Below are 18,995 nucleotides of genomic sequence, written 5' to 3'. Positions count from 1 at the left end.
CCAGTCATCTACCTTTTTCAAGCCCTTTGAAGAATCTGATTCAGAAATAATGTTTTAGAGATGGCCAGGTGCCCTAACCACCTTCTGAAATCTGGCCTGATTTTTAATAGCTTTTACCTAAGATCCTCGAGTTCTCTGATTCATAGTTTTCAAAATATCCTGTCTCCTATTTTTGTATATTGTTCTAGGCTTCTTCTGCATTTTAACTAAAGTATAGGCGATTCTCACTATATTTACTGGAATTACTTCAATAAGTTTTTGAATATTCATGGTGCTGTGCAGCCGTCACTAGTATCTAATTCCAAAACACTTCCATTAACCCCAACTCAAAAAAAAATCTTGTACCAACTAAGCAGTCGCTCCCACCCCACGCTCCTTCTTGCCCCTGACAACCACTAAGCTGCTTTATATCTCTGTGGATTTGCCTACTGTGGATATTTCATATAAATAAAATCATGCATTATGTGGCCTGTTGTGCCTGGCTTCTTTCCTTATGCAGAAGATTTTCAGGGTTCATCCATGGGATCAGTACTTCATTCCTTCTTATGGCTGAGTAATATTCCCTTGTATAGCTATACAACATTTTGCTTATTCATTCATCAGTTGAACACACAGTTTTCACTTTTTTTGTCTATTATGAGTAATGCTGCTGTCATCATTCATGTACAAGGCTTTTGTGAGAAGATGTATTTTCATTTCTTCTGGGTATATATCTAGGAGTGAAATTTCTGGGTCATATGGTAACTGTTTAACTTTTTGAGGAACTGTCAAACTGTTTTCCACATAGCTGAACTATTTTAATTTCCTGCTACAATGTATGAGGGTTCCAGTTCCTCCCGATCTTCTGATCTTCTCCGTTTGTTATTTTCCCTGCTTTATTGATGGTAGCCATCCTAGTGGGTATGCAGTGCTATCATTGTTGCTTTGATTTCTGTTTCATTAATGACTAATGATGTTGAGCATCTTTTTATTTGCCTATTGGCCATTTCTATAACTTCTTAGGAGCAGCATCTATTCAAGTCCTTTGCCCATTTTCTAGTTGACTTGCTTGTCTTTTTGTTGTTGAGTTGTAAGTGCTTTTAGATATATTTTCGGTAGTAGACCTTTATCAGGTATGTAAGTTGCAAATATTTTCTCCTATTCTGTCAGTTTTCTTTTCATTTTTTTAAGTGTTCTTTTATGAACAAAAGTTTTGAATTTTGCTGAAGTCCAGTTTATCTATTTTTCCTTTTGCTACTTGTGCTCTTGGTATCATATTTTAAAAACTAACCTAATCCAAGGTTATAAAGATTTACACTTATGTTGCCTTCTTAGAGTTTCATTAATATAAATTTAGCCCTTAATATTAGGTCTTTGATCCATTTTGTATCATACACATTGTTTTTCAAATAATATTTTTCCATGCATTTAAGTTTTTTTAAAGAGATATGAATTTCATGATTATTGGACTTTATTTTCTCATACATTATCTTCATTTTCCTTATTTCTACTAGTTGATGCAAAAGTAATTGCAGTTTTTGCAATTAAGATCCTACCCTGGTCACTCACTTTTACTAATTACAGTTGGATTTTATGTTGAAGCCAGGTGTGGAAGCGTGTCTGTAGACCTAGATACCTGAGAGGTTAGGGCAGAAGGATTGTTGAGCCCAGGAGTTTGAGGCTGCACTGAGCTATGATCGTGCCACTGTGCTCTAGCCTGAGTGACAAAACAAGAGCATATCTTTAAAAAAAATTATGTGGAACTAATGTTCATGTCTTCGCTTTGATCTTCATGCCTCTGTTGACAGAATTTCTGGAGAAAGAACCCTAGTTTTGCTCTGTCCAAACTAGTAGCCACATGTACCTATTGAACGTTTAAAATGCGGCTGGCAAGAATTGTGGTACAACCTATGTAGAAAATGCACACCAGATTTCAAAGATATAGTACAAAATGTGTACTACTATTTCATTAAGAATGATGTCTATTGATTACATATTGAAATAATATTTAAAGTATATATTAAGTCATATAAAATCATTAAAATTAATCTTACTTGTTTTACTTTTTAAATGTGACTATTCAAAAAGAGTATATATGGCTTGCATTTGTGACTCACATATTTTTATTTGTATTTATGTTTCTGCTTTAGATCATCTTCACCTCATTTTGTATTTTGTTAATTGATAGATCTCATCACATCAATTTGAAAATCGATGGGTTCTAAAACTTGAACAAATGAATATTTACTCCTGCCAGTATCATTCTGTTGCTCTTAATTAATATAGAGGCATAAAATGTTAGTGTTAGCAGAGATCTGAGCCATCTTAATGGTTTAAGTTTTAAAGATCCTTCTCCTTTACCTTAAAGACAACTCAGAGTCTACCAAGTGTTTTATTACCAATATTAGTTGTAAGGAGAATTCACTTATTGCTCCATTCTCATCTCAAAGTTAGTAAATTCATCCATAATATGTGCTGGTTTTTCCTGCTTTTCTTTGTTGTTGTGGTTGTTGTTGTTGTTGATGATGATGATGAGACCACCATTTAGACAGTGGGATAGATGATCATGTAGTCATCTTTGATTATCTTCATTCCTTTATCTCCTATAGGCAGTTGGTCCTCCTGTTTCTGATTTCAGATCATCATATTTCTTCACTTCCCCTTTGGCTTTGCTTTCTCCAGCTACTAGTGAACAGTAAAACAAATCCATGCTTCTCTCCTTGCAATAACCTCCTTTTATATCAGTGTGATATTTTTACTAATTCAGTTAACTTACTGTAAAATACCAATACCATTTTCCCATTTTCTGTGGTACAACCTACAGTAATTTCTTTCTACTATTTCACTTACATGGTATCAGAGAGCTATAGTCCTCATAACTCAACCTTTATACTCTGACCAGGCACTCACTTCTCCCATACACCATCTGTGATTTCTCCAGCCCTTCTGAACGCTCCAACTTGAAATCAGTTCCGTAGTTTCCCGTGTAATCCTTCTTTAATCATTATCTGTGTGGCATTATATCTTTTTGCTTTTTGAGGTCAGGGAAAATGTACTCTATTGTGTTCACCATTGTTCCTAGAGCCACTCAGGGAACCTATGAAATGCTCAGCTGAACTTTATTTTAATGGTTTTTGTTTTACATTGTTCTTATTCAGATGTAAATGGCTAAAGGCCATTTTATTCATACTGTGATTTTATTTTCACTTTTGTTTTCTATGAGAAATGTGGAGTCATTTTTTATTTGATGGACTATTTCTTGTCCTCAGTGTCCTCCTTAGTAATATATTTTTTAAACTGGCTTTAGTAAAAATAGCTACCATGTTTTAATTTTCAGCTAATGGTAAATGATGGAAACTTTTTTCTTTATGAATTTATTATTTAACAGTACTCACACCTTATTAATTTTTATAATTTATATTTATATATGAATTGACTATGACTTATAATATCTAGCATACACTTTTAGATAAAAATATAATATCTAGATTAATTTGAATGACCTCTTTATAGTATTAATTTTTCTATTTCCATGTATTCTATAGATAGTTTTTTAAAGTGAGGGCTTGGAAAGAAGACAAAATGATTCATATTAATCTTTCTTAGAGTCAATCAGCCTCCTCGTTATGCATATTTAAAGAAAACTTACTGAATGTGGAAATTGATGTGTTGTTTTGACTAGGTATGCATCAAACCCTATATATGCATCAAAAACAGTGGCATTTTGCATTGTCTTTGAGATCTATGCATGGAACTGCCTCATAAGTATAACCACCTAGTGGTTGTACAGTAATATTGATTTCATAGTTAGGCTGCAGGAGTTGCAACTCCAACTTCCTCACCTACTAGCAACTCCATGTGAAGTAAATTACCGAATTCTGCCAAATCTCTGTTTACTTGTTTGTTAAATGTGGTCAGGAATTCTAAATTTTTCTGCTGAGGGGTTGTGAGCTTTAAATGTGTGAACATGTTTAAATAGTGTAATGAGTACTAGCATAATGGGTACACAGTAAAAATTAGCTATTGTTATGAATAGTAACATTAATATATCTTGGAACTTTAGTAACTTTATTCTCCTTGGTAGGAGCTGACTTTACACTCAATTTCAGTCTTTAATAATGAATAATTTTCTCTTCTGTTAAAAAAAAAAAAAAAAAAAAACTCTAGAACAGCGCTTCCCAACTTTTTCATGTCCTACCACACATAAAAAATGGCAATATGTATACGGCCCAGGTCACTGCAGGAGGCTGCTCAGCCTCTCCTCCCTGCCCCAAGAGTTGAGAACCATCTAGGGTTGATTCAGCTGCAGCCCTTTCATGACTTACAGGAAGTCCTCAGGTTGAAATATTCTTTGGGAGACCCTGTGAGTACATTACTCCTCTTCTTCCACTCCACTGCCTTTTTGTCTGTCTCTTCTTACCTCCCATAAAAAGAATCCTGGATTTTTTTCACCAAATTTCAACTAATGATTCACCAATTTTAAAACAACTCTAGGTAGGAATGATTAACATGATCATTGTTCCGAAGGATGTATTAAGAATATGTATTGATCACAGAGGATCTTTGGATAAGCTGTCTGTTCACAGGTCTCCTCTAACTTTAGTTCCCACCCTATTATCAGCACCAAAGCCATCAATCAGAAAGCAAAACTCAGAAAACTGGCATTGCCTAGTAGCCCACAGGGGGTTCTCTTGTCATATTTGCATTGGACTGTGCCTTTCTTTCTTTTTTATATTTTTATTTTTAAAGCCAGTCAAATTTAGCAGTGCGGGGTTGTATATGGACTCTGTCTTTCTTTGGAATCAGCATGAAATAAAGAATGCTAAGATTTTTCTGTCTCTGCTTTTTAACAAATGTTCTGGGAAACTTCCCCTCTCCCCCACCTACTATCTCTAGTTAGGTAAATGCTCAAAGAACTTAGAATGGGAAATCTTGCAATGATTTCTTGATCTTAAGTAATTCGACTGCATAATTTTGCATAGCCACTTGTCCTCTCTCTATTACCTTCATTTAATGTGGTGAAGAATAAGTCTACTTTACACTATATTTTTAGCATCTTAGATATATTTTGGTCATGAAGATGGTGCTATCAAATCCTTTTTTAAAAAAACTTATACTTTAGGAATTATAGCACATTTAATGTTTATTTTTCTACAGCAAATTATAAATTATTTGACTTTTGCTTAATTATTTGAATTATCTGACAAACTCATAAAAATATACAACTTGGTTCCTTTATATTTTCTTTATTGCATACAGATCTTAAAATCTATATATTTTGTGTCTTTATATGTTTACAGTGGTCAGTTGTATTTCATTATAACCTTTTTCTGGATATGGAAGCAGATAATATTTTTTTCCTTACAAAGGGGCTCTCTCAGGGATTAAAAACAATTCTAATTTTTAATGTCCTGAGGTTTTTGGCATGCTGTTTAAATTAAAATTTTAAAATGTTATTTTTACTTTTGTTTATATACAACTTCCCAAATCTTAGTGATTTTTAATCTATTTTTTGAACTATAATATCCATACAAACTCCATTTGATATATATAGAGAGAGACAGAGAGTCTAATAAACTTTGAGAATTGTATGTGCCACTATCACTATCTAAATAGAGAATATTTATGTCATTACAGAGAATTCCCTCCTGCCCTCTTCATACTCAGGCTCACATCCTCACTCTCCTCCCAGCCCCAGTCAACCAATGATCTGTTATTCCGACATTATACATTAGTTTTTATTTTTCTAGAAGTGCATTTAGGTGAATCATATAAAAAAGAGTCTGTGATATTTTCAGTCTGAATTTTTTTTCAATCAGAAAATGCTTCTGAGATCTATCCATGTATGTACCAGTGATATGGTCCTATTTATTGCTGAATAATTAGCCACTGTACAGATATGCCACAATTTGTTTATGTATTTGCCTATTGATGGAAATGTAGGTTATTTTCAGGTGTGAGTAATTATGAATGAAACTACCATGAATATCTTATATAAGTTTCTGTAGAAATTTATTTTATTTTGTTTGAGTAATTACTTAGAAGTGAAAATGAGTTGTGCATTAAGTATAGGTTTAACTTTATAGGAAGCTGCCAAATCATTTGTAATTAATTATTGTTTGACATTCTCATCAACAATGTATGAGTTTCTATTACTCTGTGTTCTTGTCTACACTTGATATTGTCGGGTTTTTCTAACTGTATGCAGCAAATGACTGCATTACGTTGCTCAGTTTTTAAATTGAGGCATGTCTTTTTATTGTGGGTTATCAAATTATATATTTTGGATACAATCTATTTCTACATATGTATGTTACAAATAATTTCACCTACTTTGTAGTTGGCCTTCCATTTTGAAGAGCAGAATATTTAAGCACTAACACTAACACTTGATGTGTCCCAGTCTATCAATTTGTTCTTCTGTGGTTAATGCTTTAGGGTCCTTTCAAGAACGATTTGTTTTCCTGCTTTCTTCTTCCAGTTTAAACATTTAAATGAAAGAGAAATTTGAATTAATTTGATATGATGTGAAGATAGGTTGAGGTTCATTATCTTACAGGATTATATTTTTCAGCACCTCTTTTTTTGAAAAGATTATTCTTACTCCTTTGAATTATTCTGGTCTATTTGTTAGAAATCAGTTGAACATATAAGTGTTAGTAGATTTCTGAACTCATTATTTTATTCCATTGATCTCTCTCTTTACACTAATACCACAGAATCTTGATTACTGTTGCTATTTAGTAACTCTTAACATTAGGTAGCTTATTTTTCTCTACTTGTTTATAAGATTTTTTTGGTTCATACTAGTTTTTAGCAAATTGATTATGATGTCCCTTAATGTAGTTTTCTCTATGTATATCCTTGTTTGGTTCACTGGGCTTCTTATATCTGTGGGTTTGCACTTTTTAAAAGTTTAGAAAATGTCAAGTGTTATTTCATCTGATAGTTCTCCTGCTAATTATTTTCTCTCTCTTTCTTTTGGGACTCCAGTTATATATAGAGTAGACTGCTTAATACTGTCTCACAGATCTTTTCTTTTTTGTTTTTGTTTTGTTGTTGTTGTTGTTGTTGTTGTTGTTGTTGTTGTTGTTGTTTTTGAGATGGAGTCTCGCTCTGTCTCCCAGACTGGAATGCAGTGGCGCGATCTCGGCTCACTGCAAGCTCCGCCTCCCGGGGTCACGCCATTCTTCTGCCTCAGCCTCCCGAGTACCTGGGACTACAGGCACCTGCCATGTCTTACAGATCTTTAAGTTTCCGTATTTTTTTCTTCGTGTTTTCTTCGGTACATTTTCTATTGCTGTACACATCTTTTCTTCCTAGTAGATGAACTTCTGTTAATCACATCCAGTAAATTTTTAATTTAAGATCTTGAGGTTTTCACATCTAGAAATATAGATATATTTTCCATTTATCTCTGCAACATATTCACATTTTTCTTTAAATCCTTGAGTGTATTTATGTTTACTTTAAAGTCCTTTTCTGTTAATTCTGTTTCTGTCATTTTGGAGTCTGCTACTACTGCTTAATTTTTCTCTTGAATATGGTTCATATTTTCTTGTTCTGTTTAAGGTCTAGTAAATTTCCATTCAATGTTAGACAATTTAAATTTGTTGTGTTTCTTTAAAGAATGTTCACTTGAAACATTCGAGGCTTATTTTAAAGTTCTGTTTGTGCAAGTCTATCATAACCTTTACATTCGGTTTCTCTCTTGCTCACTAATTTGTGAGTTCTCTGGAGCATTTAACAGGGGTGGATGACCCCAGGGATTAATCAGTCTTAGTCTAGGACCCTGGTTTAAAAATGAAGATGGAGAGAAAGGATTGGATTTAGTAAAGGTCTGGAAAGATAAATCCAGCTATTTTGGGAGGAATGAACTGCTTCAATTCATTTTGTCCTGTCTTCACTTTAGAAGCTAGTCACTTACTGGGTCCTACCAAGTCAGTTCTCCAGTGTGGCTTGGTCATTTTCAAGCAGGCTTTGAATTTCTTGGATTTTGGTACTCTTTACATTCAAATATTAACTTTAAAGGCAGATATGAGGGAACAACCATTAGCAATTGCTTATACATATACAAACATAGCTGAATGGACATTTTTACCGAAGTTTTTTGCTGGACTTATGCATCCTACAATTACATTGGTTAAACCATATGAAAACAAAGATAGAATCTAGTTTAAATTTTTTTTCTAATTTCCGCTTAAAGAGTTAGACTTTCTCTTCCTTCCCTTCCTTCCCTTCCCTTCCATTCCCTTCCCTTCCCTTTTCCTTCCTTCCTTCCTTCCTTCCTCCTTTCTTTCTTTCTTCCTTTTTCTTTTCATCTTTCTTTCCCCCTTCCTCTTTCTTCTCTCTGTCTCTTTCTTTCTCTCTCTCTCTCTCCTTTTCTTCTTGGAGTAACATTGATCCCACTAAATTTATTAGATCATGTTCTGTTAATTCAGTAACTCTTTAATATAGTAAGAAATAATATATCTTATGAAAACTTTTAATTTCAATATGAAGCATAGAAAATGGACTATTTATAACCTGTGAATACTAGGTAATGTAAGTGTAATTTTTATTTTAAAAATTAAGTATTATTTACATTTTGTATATTATATTTTAATGCTTCTATTTAAAGAGATAAGCCATGGATGTTCTGCAATGATGCTACATTTTCTATGTCTCTAATTTAAAAGTGCCTTGCAGTCTTCTAATGTGGGATCCCTATTAAGCAGTTTTCTTGCGTTTACTTTTCCACCACAATGCTTAGTTCCTGGTTTCTTTATCCAGGAAGACAATTACTATTGCATAGTTCTTGCTCTTTGCATTAGAAATCAATGCCAATATAAACCATGACTGATAAAAATGAATGGGACCTACCAACCCAGGGGAACTTTTCTAGAAACATGAAAGTATAGATATGTTTAAAATGATGTTTTCTTGACCAAAAGCCTAGAACTGCAGTGGCAAACTTAGAGAAAATTGTGTCATTGACCTAAAAATTGTGGGGAGCTTACTAGGAGTGTTTTCTCAAAAGATTCCAAAGGCTTTTATGCCTTTTACAACATTTATCTCTTCATCTTCAGTTGAGTAATGAGGAGGAAGAAATTAAAAGTGATGGAAAATGAGCAATAGATTTTATTTTAACTTTGATTCAAAACTATTCAGGTTTTAATTTTAGTTGGTATAGAAATGTGTTCTTAAAGCAATCAGAATATTAGCTGAACTTAGTGTTAGTGAACCTTTATGGGCGGAGGTGTTTCTTTTTTATCCTCTTTAATTACCATGGACTTTTAGATGGCCCCTAAAGTGAATTTGGAAGTTTTCAACATTTGGCATTAAAGTTCAGGCCTAGGGAGGTTATGTGGATATGTAACTTCTGATTCTTGGATGGTGTGTTGATACTGTATATTTTTTAATGGTTACACTTTTCCTTGACTAGTATAAAAGATTTACTGTTACAGTTTGTGTGTGGCCAGGCAGTGGCATATGGAAAAGCTGTTTCCTGCTATTTAATTTAATTAGCCCAATCACGTGCCAGCCTTCGGGCATGTCACTCTGGACCTCTGAGGCTCTTTGTCTATCAAGGAGATGAACAATATCTTGGCTTTGTTTGGTTGCTTGGGATGCTGAAGATAAAAACCACTGAAATTCTGACTGTTTGTTTAACCAAATCTTTGCATTTTTACCATTTGGCTTTGATTTTGTTTTACAAAAAATGATGACATTTGGCCTTGGGGAAGTGAAAAAGAAATATTGAGTACACGAAGAAGAGCTGTTGCTTTCTGTGGCTTAATGCAGGATTGAGATGATTATCGTTTTATAATCAGAAAGTTTTAGTTTGCTACTATTTTGTTAGTAAAAACTTAGGACAATTTCATTGCATCACGTTAGCCCTAAACTTAGCTGACAAACTGTCATTCTAATTCAAGCCTCCTTCTTTGGTTCATGTGTATTTTTGTGTGAATTCTTCATCTTGTCAAATCTCTACATCTTTTAGTGAATTCATCGTTGAAAAAGAAAATATTTTGTTTGGTTTTTGAATTAGAATATTCCAATTTTGTCTTGTTTTCATAAAAAAGATGGTGATTAATACATTTAGGCACCTACAGAATTGTTCTCAATATTTTAGCCTTTCTTTTAAGGTTATAGTACTTTTAAAACTTTTTTCTTTTATAGTCAATATCTTCAGTTTTTAAAAATTCTCTTTAACAATGTTTGTTATTATTATATTTCTAATAGTTTCAAAGCTTTAAAATTAATAAAGAACATTTGAAGAAAAAGATTTAAAAATATATGCTGCAGCATAGGAACTTGATTTGCAGTAAGAACTTCTGCCTAAATTTCCAGCAGAATTGACAGCAACTTCCATGAGTCAAAGTTACTTGTCCAAGGTGATCAATTTCTTTGAACATCCAGAATTTAAAGTTAGTTGTCCCAGATTTGAGGTTCTTAACCAATTATAGATACATGCACAGTTTAGAACTTCAAGAAGATGTGCCCGTGGACTTAATCCTGCACTAAGAGAGTTAGATTCAGTCACACAGAGCATCTTATTCCATATGAGCTACTATCCCAGGTGCCAAGATACAGCCCCTCCCTCTGACATCTCTTGGCCTTTGGAGTAACCCATAGGACCCATACTGAATAAATGACAATCTGTTCCAAAGGAAATATCCTTTCTCTAAAGCTAATAGAACCATTGCTTCTCAATAGATTGGGATTTTTTGAGCAAATTATTATCTATTTCATTTTGATAAACTTTATAAGAAAAGCCCTTACTTCTGATTGCATTTTTAAATTTAGAATAAAAGGTTAAATTATTAAGAAAAGGAAATGAAAACCTAAAAGTTTAAATTCTCTTTACCAACACAATTCTCAGAACATAATTTACCTTCACAATACAGAGATTTATAATGACCTTAGAATATAGTTGCCACATGCAAAGTATAAATCTTACTACAAATCTATGATCTGCATAGATTTTGCATTTTGTTTAAGGGCAAGTAAACAATCAGTGACAGAGAGAGAACATTGTGCTTTTTCTCTTCTAACACTTTCTATCATCATTTCTTCTGTGTAATTGTACTTAAAACTTCAATCATTGTATCCATTGTGGGATTCATTATTGTAATTTATAGTTCTTTGTGTATGGTTAATTTTTCATTTTTATTTTCCTTATATGTATAGAGTGATTTTTCTGAGGGTACACACACAACTACACACATTCACACTCACTCTACGTATTGATTTTAGAATAAAGTTGTATCCATCCAAGAAAATTTGTTTTGTTGGTAACTTTTTAAGAATGAATATGTTTTTAATATTGGGAAACACCCATATTCTCTAAATAAAATATAGCCATGGCAGAAATGCAGTCCTTTTTTTATATAAAGGTCTTTTTTTCACTACTGATGTTTTGTTGAAAATGTTATAAAGTATAACCAGACTAAAGTTTGAAATCAAATTAATCATGAGGTGCCAGTTAATTCAGAAATAGAGATCTCCTTAAACATTTTTTGAGAGGTGGAGATGGGTGGATCATTTGAGGTTAGGAGTTTGAGACCAGCCTGGCCAGGGTGGTGAAACCCTGTCTCTAATAAAAATACAAAAACTAGCTGGGCGTGGTGGTGGGTCCCTGTGATCCCAGCTACCTGGGAGGCTGAGGCAGGAGAATCGCGTGAACCCAGGAGGTGGAGGCTTCAGTGAACCAACATTGCACCATTGCACTCCAGCCTGGGCAAGAGAGGGAGACTCCATCTCAAAAAAAAAAAAAAAAAAAAGAAAGAAAAGAAAAGAAAATGTGTTTGTTAACCGAACATAAGGCCCTAGAATATAGGTATTAAAATGGTACAACCTTGTTTCTGCTAGAAAATGTAATTCTTGTGAAATTCTGACCTTTTCTTTTTTTTAAAAAAAAATAATAATAACAATAGTGAAAGTAATTGTGCCATTTCAAATAGAGATTTAGAAACAGCAAGCTGTATAGAAAAAGTCCTTATAATTAAACTTACAAATTAATTTGGCTTGTAGCAAACATTACTCCAAATTTTATTTGCACATTATCCTAAAATTCTAAATGAAAAATATAAAAAAATAAAGTGTCATTTGTGCCACTATGGTAAAAATATATATAAAGCACAAGACCTGTACCAGTCTTGATCAACATCTTCCAGCTCCTAAGTTGCGGAACTATGATCAAAACCTACATCCAGTTCCATGTTCTTTCCATTAAACTTTGGTACTTCCGAGCAGAACCCAGAGTTCAGCAAAAGGTTTGACATCTTGTCCCTGGTTCTCCTAAAGACTGAAAGTAAGAAGGATCTTTACTTCTCTATACTACAGTTTCATGACCTCTGTTATCCACTGGGTTACTTTGAGGAACAACTTCCACTGATAATTGTAATAGTTTATTTTTGTTTGTTTTATGATAATGGGAAAAATTTATCGAAGAGCTTGCTTACTTCTTACAGGTATATTGAGTGAGCTGTTGTATTTTTTCACTCAAAATGGAAAGATAGTGCTGGCAGAAACCAATCTTTACATTGTTTTATTTCAACTTTGCTTGTTAACAAGCTGGAGGCATCAAAGTTTGAGGTATTGAGAGTTGAGTTTTCTATGTGTAATTTCTGTGATATGCTTCCATTTTTCAAACTCTTTTAATTTTCAAGTTTTATTTACTCTAAAATAAAAGTAAGAATACTTCACGCATGAGGACCAGAAAACAATATTTGATACATCTTACTGACAACAATAACTTTTTTAAATCAAAACTATCACGTTAGGCCAGGCACGGTGGCTCACATCTGTAATCCCAGCACTTTGGGGGGACAAAGTGGGCTGATCGCTTGAGCCCAGGAGTTCAAGACCAACCTGAGGAGCAACAACTCACAAACAAACAAACAATAAAACTATACTGAAAGGGCTTTAATACACCAACTGATAACTTTTAAGTGGTTTAAAGGCATCTTCTGATGAACTGTGTCCTCATGAGTGTGATTGGATACCTTTGAGCAAGGTACCCAGATTTAAAATGGCATATCTCTTAATTTTAAATATAAGATCTAGGTCCTAAAATTTGATATAGACTGATGATTCTTCAACAGGTTGGGAACTTTATTTCCTACCCCAAGAGACAGTTGGTTTATGAAGTAACCCCCTATACACAATATATATACACATATATTTATATGTATATGTATATTTATGAGTGAACTTTTTTCTTTGCACACTTTTCCTAATGGTGTCATGGGAAACTCCCCTCCACCTAAGTTATGTTCTAAAGCCAATCTTCTAGTGTTTATCACATCATTTCTCTGGATTTTAAACATTTGAAATTTGAAGGAAAAATGGTTTCTTCTGTAACATGATCCTCTCTATTCAGTTTTATGTGGTTTTCTTTTCCTTGTTACTTTTTCTCCTCAAGGTCCTCCCACTTTTTTGTTGTTAAATAAAATACATCTGAATCTCTCTTTGAAGATAATTAATGGAGAGAAACTGTCCTCCACCCTCACTGTGGCTTACCACAACCTCTAGAAAGGTTAGTTGGAGTACACTAAAATAAAAAAAAAAAAAGACTGTCAAACAACAATTCTCTAGCTATGGAATCTACTGGTGTTTTGCTGGAAAGCTCATAAAATGAAGCGTCATTATGCACTGTGCTATGCCATTCATTGTGTGTTCTAACTATATCACTCCCTTTTCCACTTACCCATGGGAAGCACTTACCCAACCAGTCTGGCCTATGTGATGGAGAAGCAAAGATCAGAAGAGCCAGATTTTTCTTGTTCTTGGCCAGCTATGAGATTTCTAGGTGTTCTATGCCTCAGTTTCCTCATTTGTCAATTGAAAGTGTTAATCCTGATCTTCGTTGAAAGACTGTGTTTTGCTCACCCATGCTGACATGTAAAGATGACGTATAGCCACAGCTTTCTTGACAGTTATTAGGAAGACAGACCAATGTTGAATGACCGTCTTAGTTTTAAAAATTCTTTTTCTTTTATGTTCGTATAATTTCCTTCAAAATTCTAACTAGTGAAAAAAAAGATTTGTTGAGTGTTTAAGAAAATGTCAAGTGAATGCTGATTTACTATTTCTGAACTAGAATTGGCAAATAGATTTCCTCCTAAGGGGGGGTGGGGTGAGATGGGAGAAACATTCTATGCTGACAGAGTTTTTGATGTTCTTCAGGAATGAAAATAACCTAACTAAATTAGTCACAAAATATATGCAGAAATAGTCAGCGTGTGCCAGTATTTAAAGTTTAAGCACTATTAAAAATAGTATAGAATGGCAAAATTTTATTGTTGGTAAGAATGTTAGATAATGACAACAATAACAACAATGAAAGGTAGTAGGGATTGAAAGCTAATTAATTGCCAAACACCATACCCAGTAATTTATGTTTATCATTTAATCACTATCTCATATTTACCAAAGAAAAAATGAAGACTTCACAGTGGTAAAGCAGAAGTCATACATTTGAACTATGGTAGAGCTCATCCCCAATCCATATCCAGAAAGGTTGAGAGACTGGCTTGGAGTCTCAGTCAATTCATGGTGATACAGTAACAGACACTCAGGTCTGACTCATAAACTATTGAATATAACTTCAAAATACAGTACTTTCAACATCAAATCAGAAAAGCCATTTGCTACTATGCTAACTTTTCAACCAAGTCTTCTTTACTCCCTCCAATTATTTTGATGGTAATATTCCAGCACTTGTGGAAAGCAAAGGCAAAGGTGGGATGTGAAAAACTCCTATCAGTCAGGAAGTCACTGTATGAATGGCTTCACAGTTGCGGCCCTGCCTTTTTCCTTCATATTAAACACATTTCTTAGCATTTTTAATTCTTCTATTCATCTCTAGTTCATAAATCTTACATCTTGTGGTCGTGGCTTGGAAGACTGCAAATGTCATTTATGAAATCCCCAACTCTTCAATTCTTACATTACATAGTTCATGTGGAATTTACCTTATGTATTAATGTTTTAAATCTAAATATATATTCATTCCCTTCACCTCTTAGACCTGGCATAATTCTTCACAAATGGCTGAAGTCTCGCTGTCTATCAACAATTATACAAAAGTTTTTCCTCTTCTCTGTTCATAGTTATAGTAAAACACTATGTTTAAAAGAATGGTTGGAATCCTCTCGCCTTCATATGTAAAAATCCTTATAAAATAATTCTACTAAACTAATATAAACCTTCATTTTTTTAATTGCTTATCACACATCAGAAAGTGCCAGGCATTGTTTTAAATGTTGGACGTGGTCCTGCCTGGCTCCAGTAAGCTTATAACCTGATAAGAAGAGGGTAGATTATACATATATAAAATTATTAGATAAAAGATGTTAGGTACTACATGGTAGGCACAGATACAGTATGCTTTGAGAATTCATATTTTTATAATTGTTTAAATAAAGTCTGAATTTTCCAAGTACCCTGTGCTTTACATAAATATAAATAGTTAATAAACATTTATGCTTTCTAATCATATCAAAATTCTTAATGTAGCTTGTTAATGTTATTTCTGTATATATACATTTCCTAGGGCAACACTTTTTCCAGCATAGGCAATAAGCTGTTCAATATGTAACATAAGCTAGTAAATAGTAAAACTGATTTAAGTAGATACCATTTAAATAAATCTTCTACTCAATTCACTGGTCATGCCAGATCCCTTTATGTTATTTGCTTGCAAAACCACAGACTAGTTTACTATTCTTGAAATAACAGATATTCAAAGCTGTATGGCATAATTTATAACAACATTTTTATATTATAATTGATACTATCATAGAACCCTCATTGATGGGAAATAAATGTCTATATTGGGATAAATAACATCTATGCTATTCAAAAGTACTTCAGTAAATTTTGAATTCTTTCATTTTTCCCAACTCCAGGTATAGTAGTAGATGCAGGACAACATTATTTTGGCACTATTCAGGTATCTTTGATATTCACTGTGGGATAAATTATTTCAACATATCGAGAACAGATCCAAGGAGGTGATCTCAAAGACCTGAAGGTTAATTAATGGATTAGGCTTTCCTGACTCAAAATGAATAGGAATTCAGAAAGGGAAGAAGAGAGAAAGCTGTGTATTTCTGCAGGGTTTCATTGACTGGTTAGATGGACATATTTTATTATGTTTTTTCACAAGAGAAACATTTTTCTTCATTGTATATTGAGGTGTGGCCTCTTGTAATAAAGATTGTTTTAGTCTTTACCCAATAAATTTTCCACATTATCTAGTATAAACTCTGGCTAGATAACTTTTTACTTTATAGAATTTTTCCCTAATGTAATGTGTGAAGGAGTGACGTAGCTATCAGATTTCCATTTATAAGCAAGTTGAAAACATGGAAACTCCACAAAAGCCCATATAACCTGAAAATTGAGCAAAATGACTATACATACACACACACACACACACACACACACGAGCTATGTCTATATATGTGTGTATTATTTAGAATACTATTTTTCTATACATCAATTTGTTCTACTCCATTACTCTTTTAGTTTTCAACAAGTGAAATAAAAAATAGGATTTCAAAAGCAATATCATAAAGAATAATATTCTCAGAGAGCAAGAAATGGTGGAGGAAAAGTGCTGTTGTATAAAGCTGAGTCTGTTTAGTCTAGTCTTAGTTTGACTACTGACACCGGGAATGCATTTTTAAACTTCTAAATAATGAAGGTTCCATTTCTAGTGTATTTATATACAAATTTTATGAATAATGTGCAAATGTACAAAAGATGATTTGCTTTACTCCAATTCCAGTGACATTTTCAAATCAATTGTTTTAGCAATATTTTTACATGTGCCCTCTATATTGCTGATAAAAGCTGACGCCTGAAGATTTCATGTTTATTCTCTAATAATAGTTTTCATTTTCCAATTTTGATACCGACTTATGGGTTCACTTATAGTTGGCACATCCTTTTTTTCCTGTTTACTTCTTTGTAAACCTTCTTCCAATACACAGTTACCCACCCCACATGTCCCTTCAAATAGGAGATAATTGGTTAGACAAGTAGATTCTACTGTTTCCACCGAAAAACTAGAAGAAGCACACATTCAGGGGAAATGTCTTTTAGTTTATCTTTAAATTGGAGCAGGGCAGAGGTCACTAGCTGAAAGGAAGTCAAAATGACAAGGACTCTAATGGTTACAGAGAAAGGTTAAGACAAGTAAATATCTTTCCATGAGACACTTGAGCTGTTGTTAGCTACCTGGTAAAAACCATTTTCCATTGAAATAAATTAAAATATCACTAACTTAGAAAAAGTAAAGGAAAGACAGTTTAACATAATGGAAGTTTTAATTATAGTCTACTTTAAAAGTGATTTAACTTTATTGCTTCTGAACCTGTATTCTGTCACATAAATTAAAACTACCAAGTGGGAGCAGCTAAATTAAAAATACAGTTTACAAAGACTTGCACTGAGAAATAACTTACAAACATACACATCATTAAAACATAAAAATGGGTTGCTAGAGACTGGCCTAACCTTGGAGAAGAAATCCCGAATTTGGATTTTGGTGAGCTTTCTTTTCTAAACATTATTGCAAGTTCCAAACGAATACATTATTTCCCTCCCACTGTAGGATAAATAATGAGTTTAAACTTAGACATGGGAGACAGAGAGAGATTTTAGGTACTACAGCCTTCCTTACAATTTTCAAAATTCAGTAACGCCCATTGGCTTTTCTAGGAGGATATGGCTAAGAAACAATGTCACAAGGGTCAATGGTAATTGCTGCAGAGGATCTAGTCTGAGAGGAATGATTTAAAGGCATAGAGGAAGAAAAATAATTATAACCAAAGAGTCCCTTTAGCAATGTTTTAGAAATATATTAAAAGTTCTCTTAATCAAGAAAGTTCTTTTAACCAGATAGTGCCTGATATTCTACTAAAGGTAAAGCTTCTGTTGGCTTATGGTTTTTCAGCAGTGTTGTTTCTAACTGGTTTTATGCAACCATGGTAACAACAAGGCCTAGTACTTAGCATGATGGATTTATGGTCCATTTTGGGCTTACGGCCATTAGGATCACTAGCAGCCTCGTTTCTCTTTGATTTAAACAGGATATCATTGGTTTGGTTGGTAGCATATTTCTTCTGTGGCTACGGTTGGCTTAAAATAAGCATTTTTGGTGTACTTGTCAACTTATCTAGGGAGAGGGAGTAATCCAAATTGTCCAAATTTTGTTAAGAAAAGGAATCACATTCTTGCATATATCTATAAGGCAGGACACAAATTCCATCATGAAGTGTAGAATATATTCTTCCATGGGTAATTTTATGCCTTAAAACAAGATTTATTGACATCAAGGAGTGATGTTTCATCAAATGGCCTAAGCATCCTTGAGAAAGGAACAGAGGCAGTGACTGTAGAATGAGGCACAAAGTTTGTTGAGCAGTCCCACTGGTTCATTTCCAGATAGCATATTGCTGCTTGTCTCTCAACCCTTTTTGCAAGAGCCTCCTTATCTGATGGTAACTAAAGAGGTTTTTATCCACATTTTATATTCCTGAATGTTAGATGTGAACTTTGAGTAAATAAATTGAAGAGATATTACTGGTTATAATGTGCCAAGATGCAAACACTGCAATTTGCATTTATGAAACTAAAATATTTGTAAATTATATCCCTTAACTGTTCATAGGTTATATATGATAGGTGTATAAGGGTATTTTGGTTTTGTTTTGGCAGAAACTGGTATTTTTAAACTTTGACTCTCCTTTGCAGATTGATGCTGAAAAGGTGTCTGTGAGCATAACTTTTTTAGCCAATCCATCTTTTGTGGGACAACAGTCCCCTCCAGACATTTCTTTAATGTTTGGCACAATCTATGTCCATGTTTCTTTTCCAGAATTAGAGCTCTTTTTGTATTATTTCTGCTGTTCTGAAAATGAGAGGCAGCCCCCTTTCTATTTTCACCAGGGTCAAATTGCTAAAGTATCATTTTTTTTAATGTGTCTATAGTATATATTGTCCATGAATTTATTCCTAGA

The 18,995-nt window shown here is 33.5% G+C and overlaps 1 protein-coding gene across 1 annotated transcript in view; it reads left to right on the top strand.

Moving 5' to 3' along the window:
• Positions 1 to 18,995, top strand: part of HDAC9 (histone deacetylase 9) — a 914,219-nt gene that overhangs the window by 587,627 nt on the left and 307,597 nt on the right. The gene's annotated exons all lie outside the window — the stretch shown is intronic.

This window comes from Macaca mulatta, chromosome 3 (assembly GCF_049350105.2).
Source record: "Macaca mulatta isolate MMU2019108-1 chromosome 3, T2T-MMU8v2.0, whole genome shotgun sequence".
NCBI lineage: Eukaryota > Metazoa > Chordata > Mammalia > Primates > Cercopithecidae > Macaca > Macaca mulatta.
The sequence above is the reverse complement of the archived record's forward strand: the minus strand, read 5'-3'. Positions and strand labels throughout refer to the sequence as shown.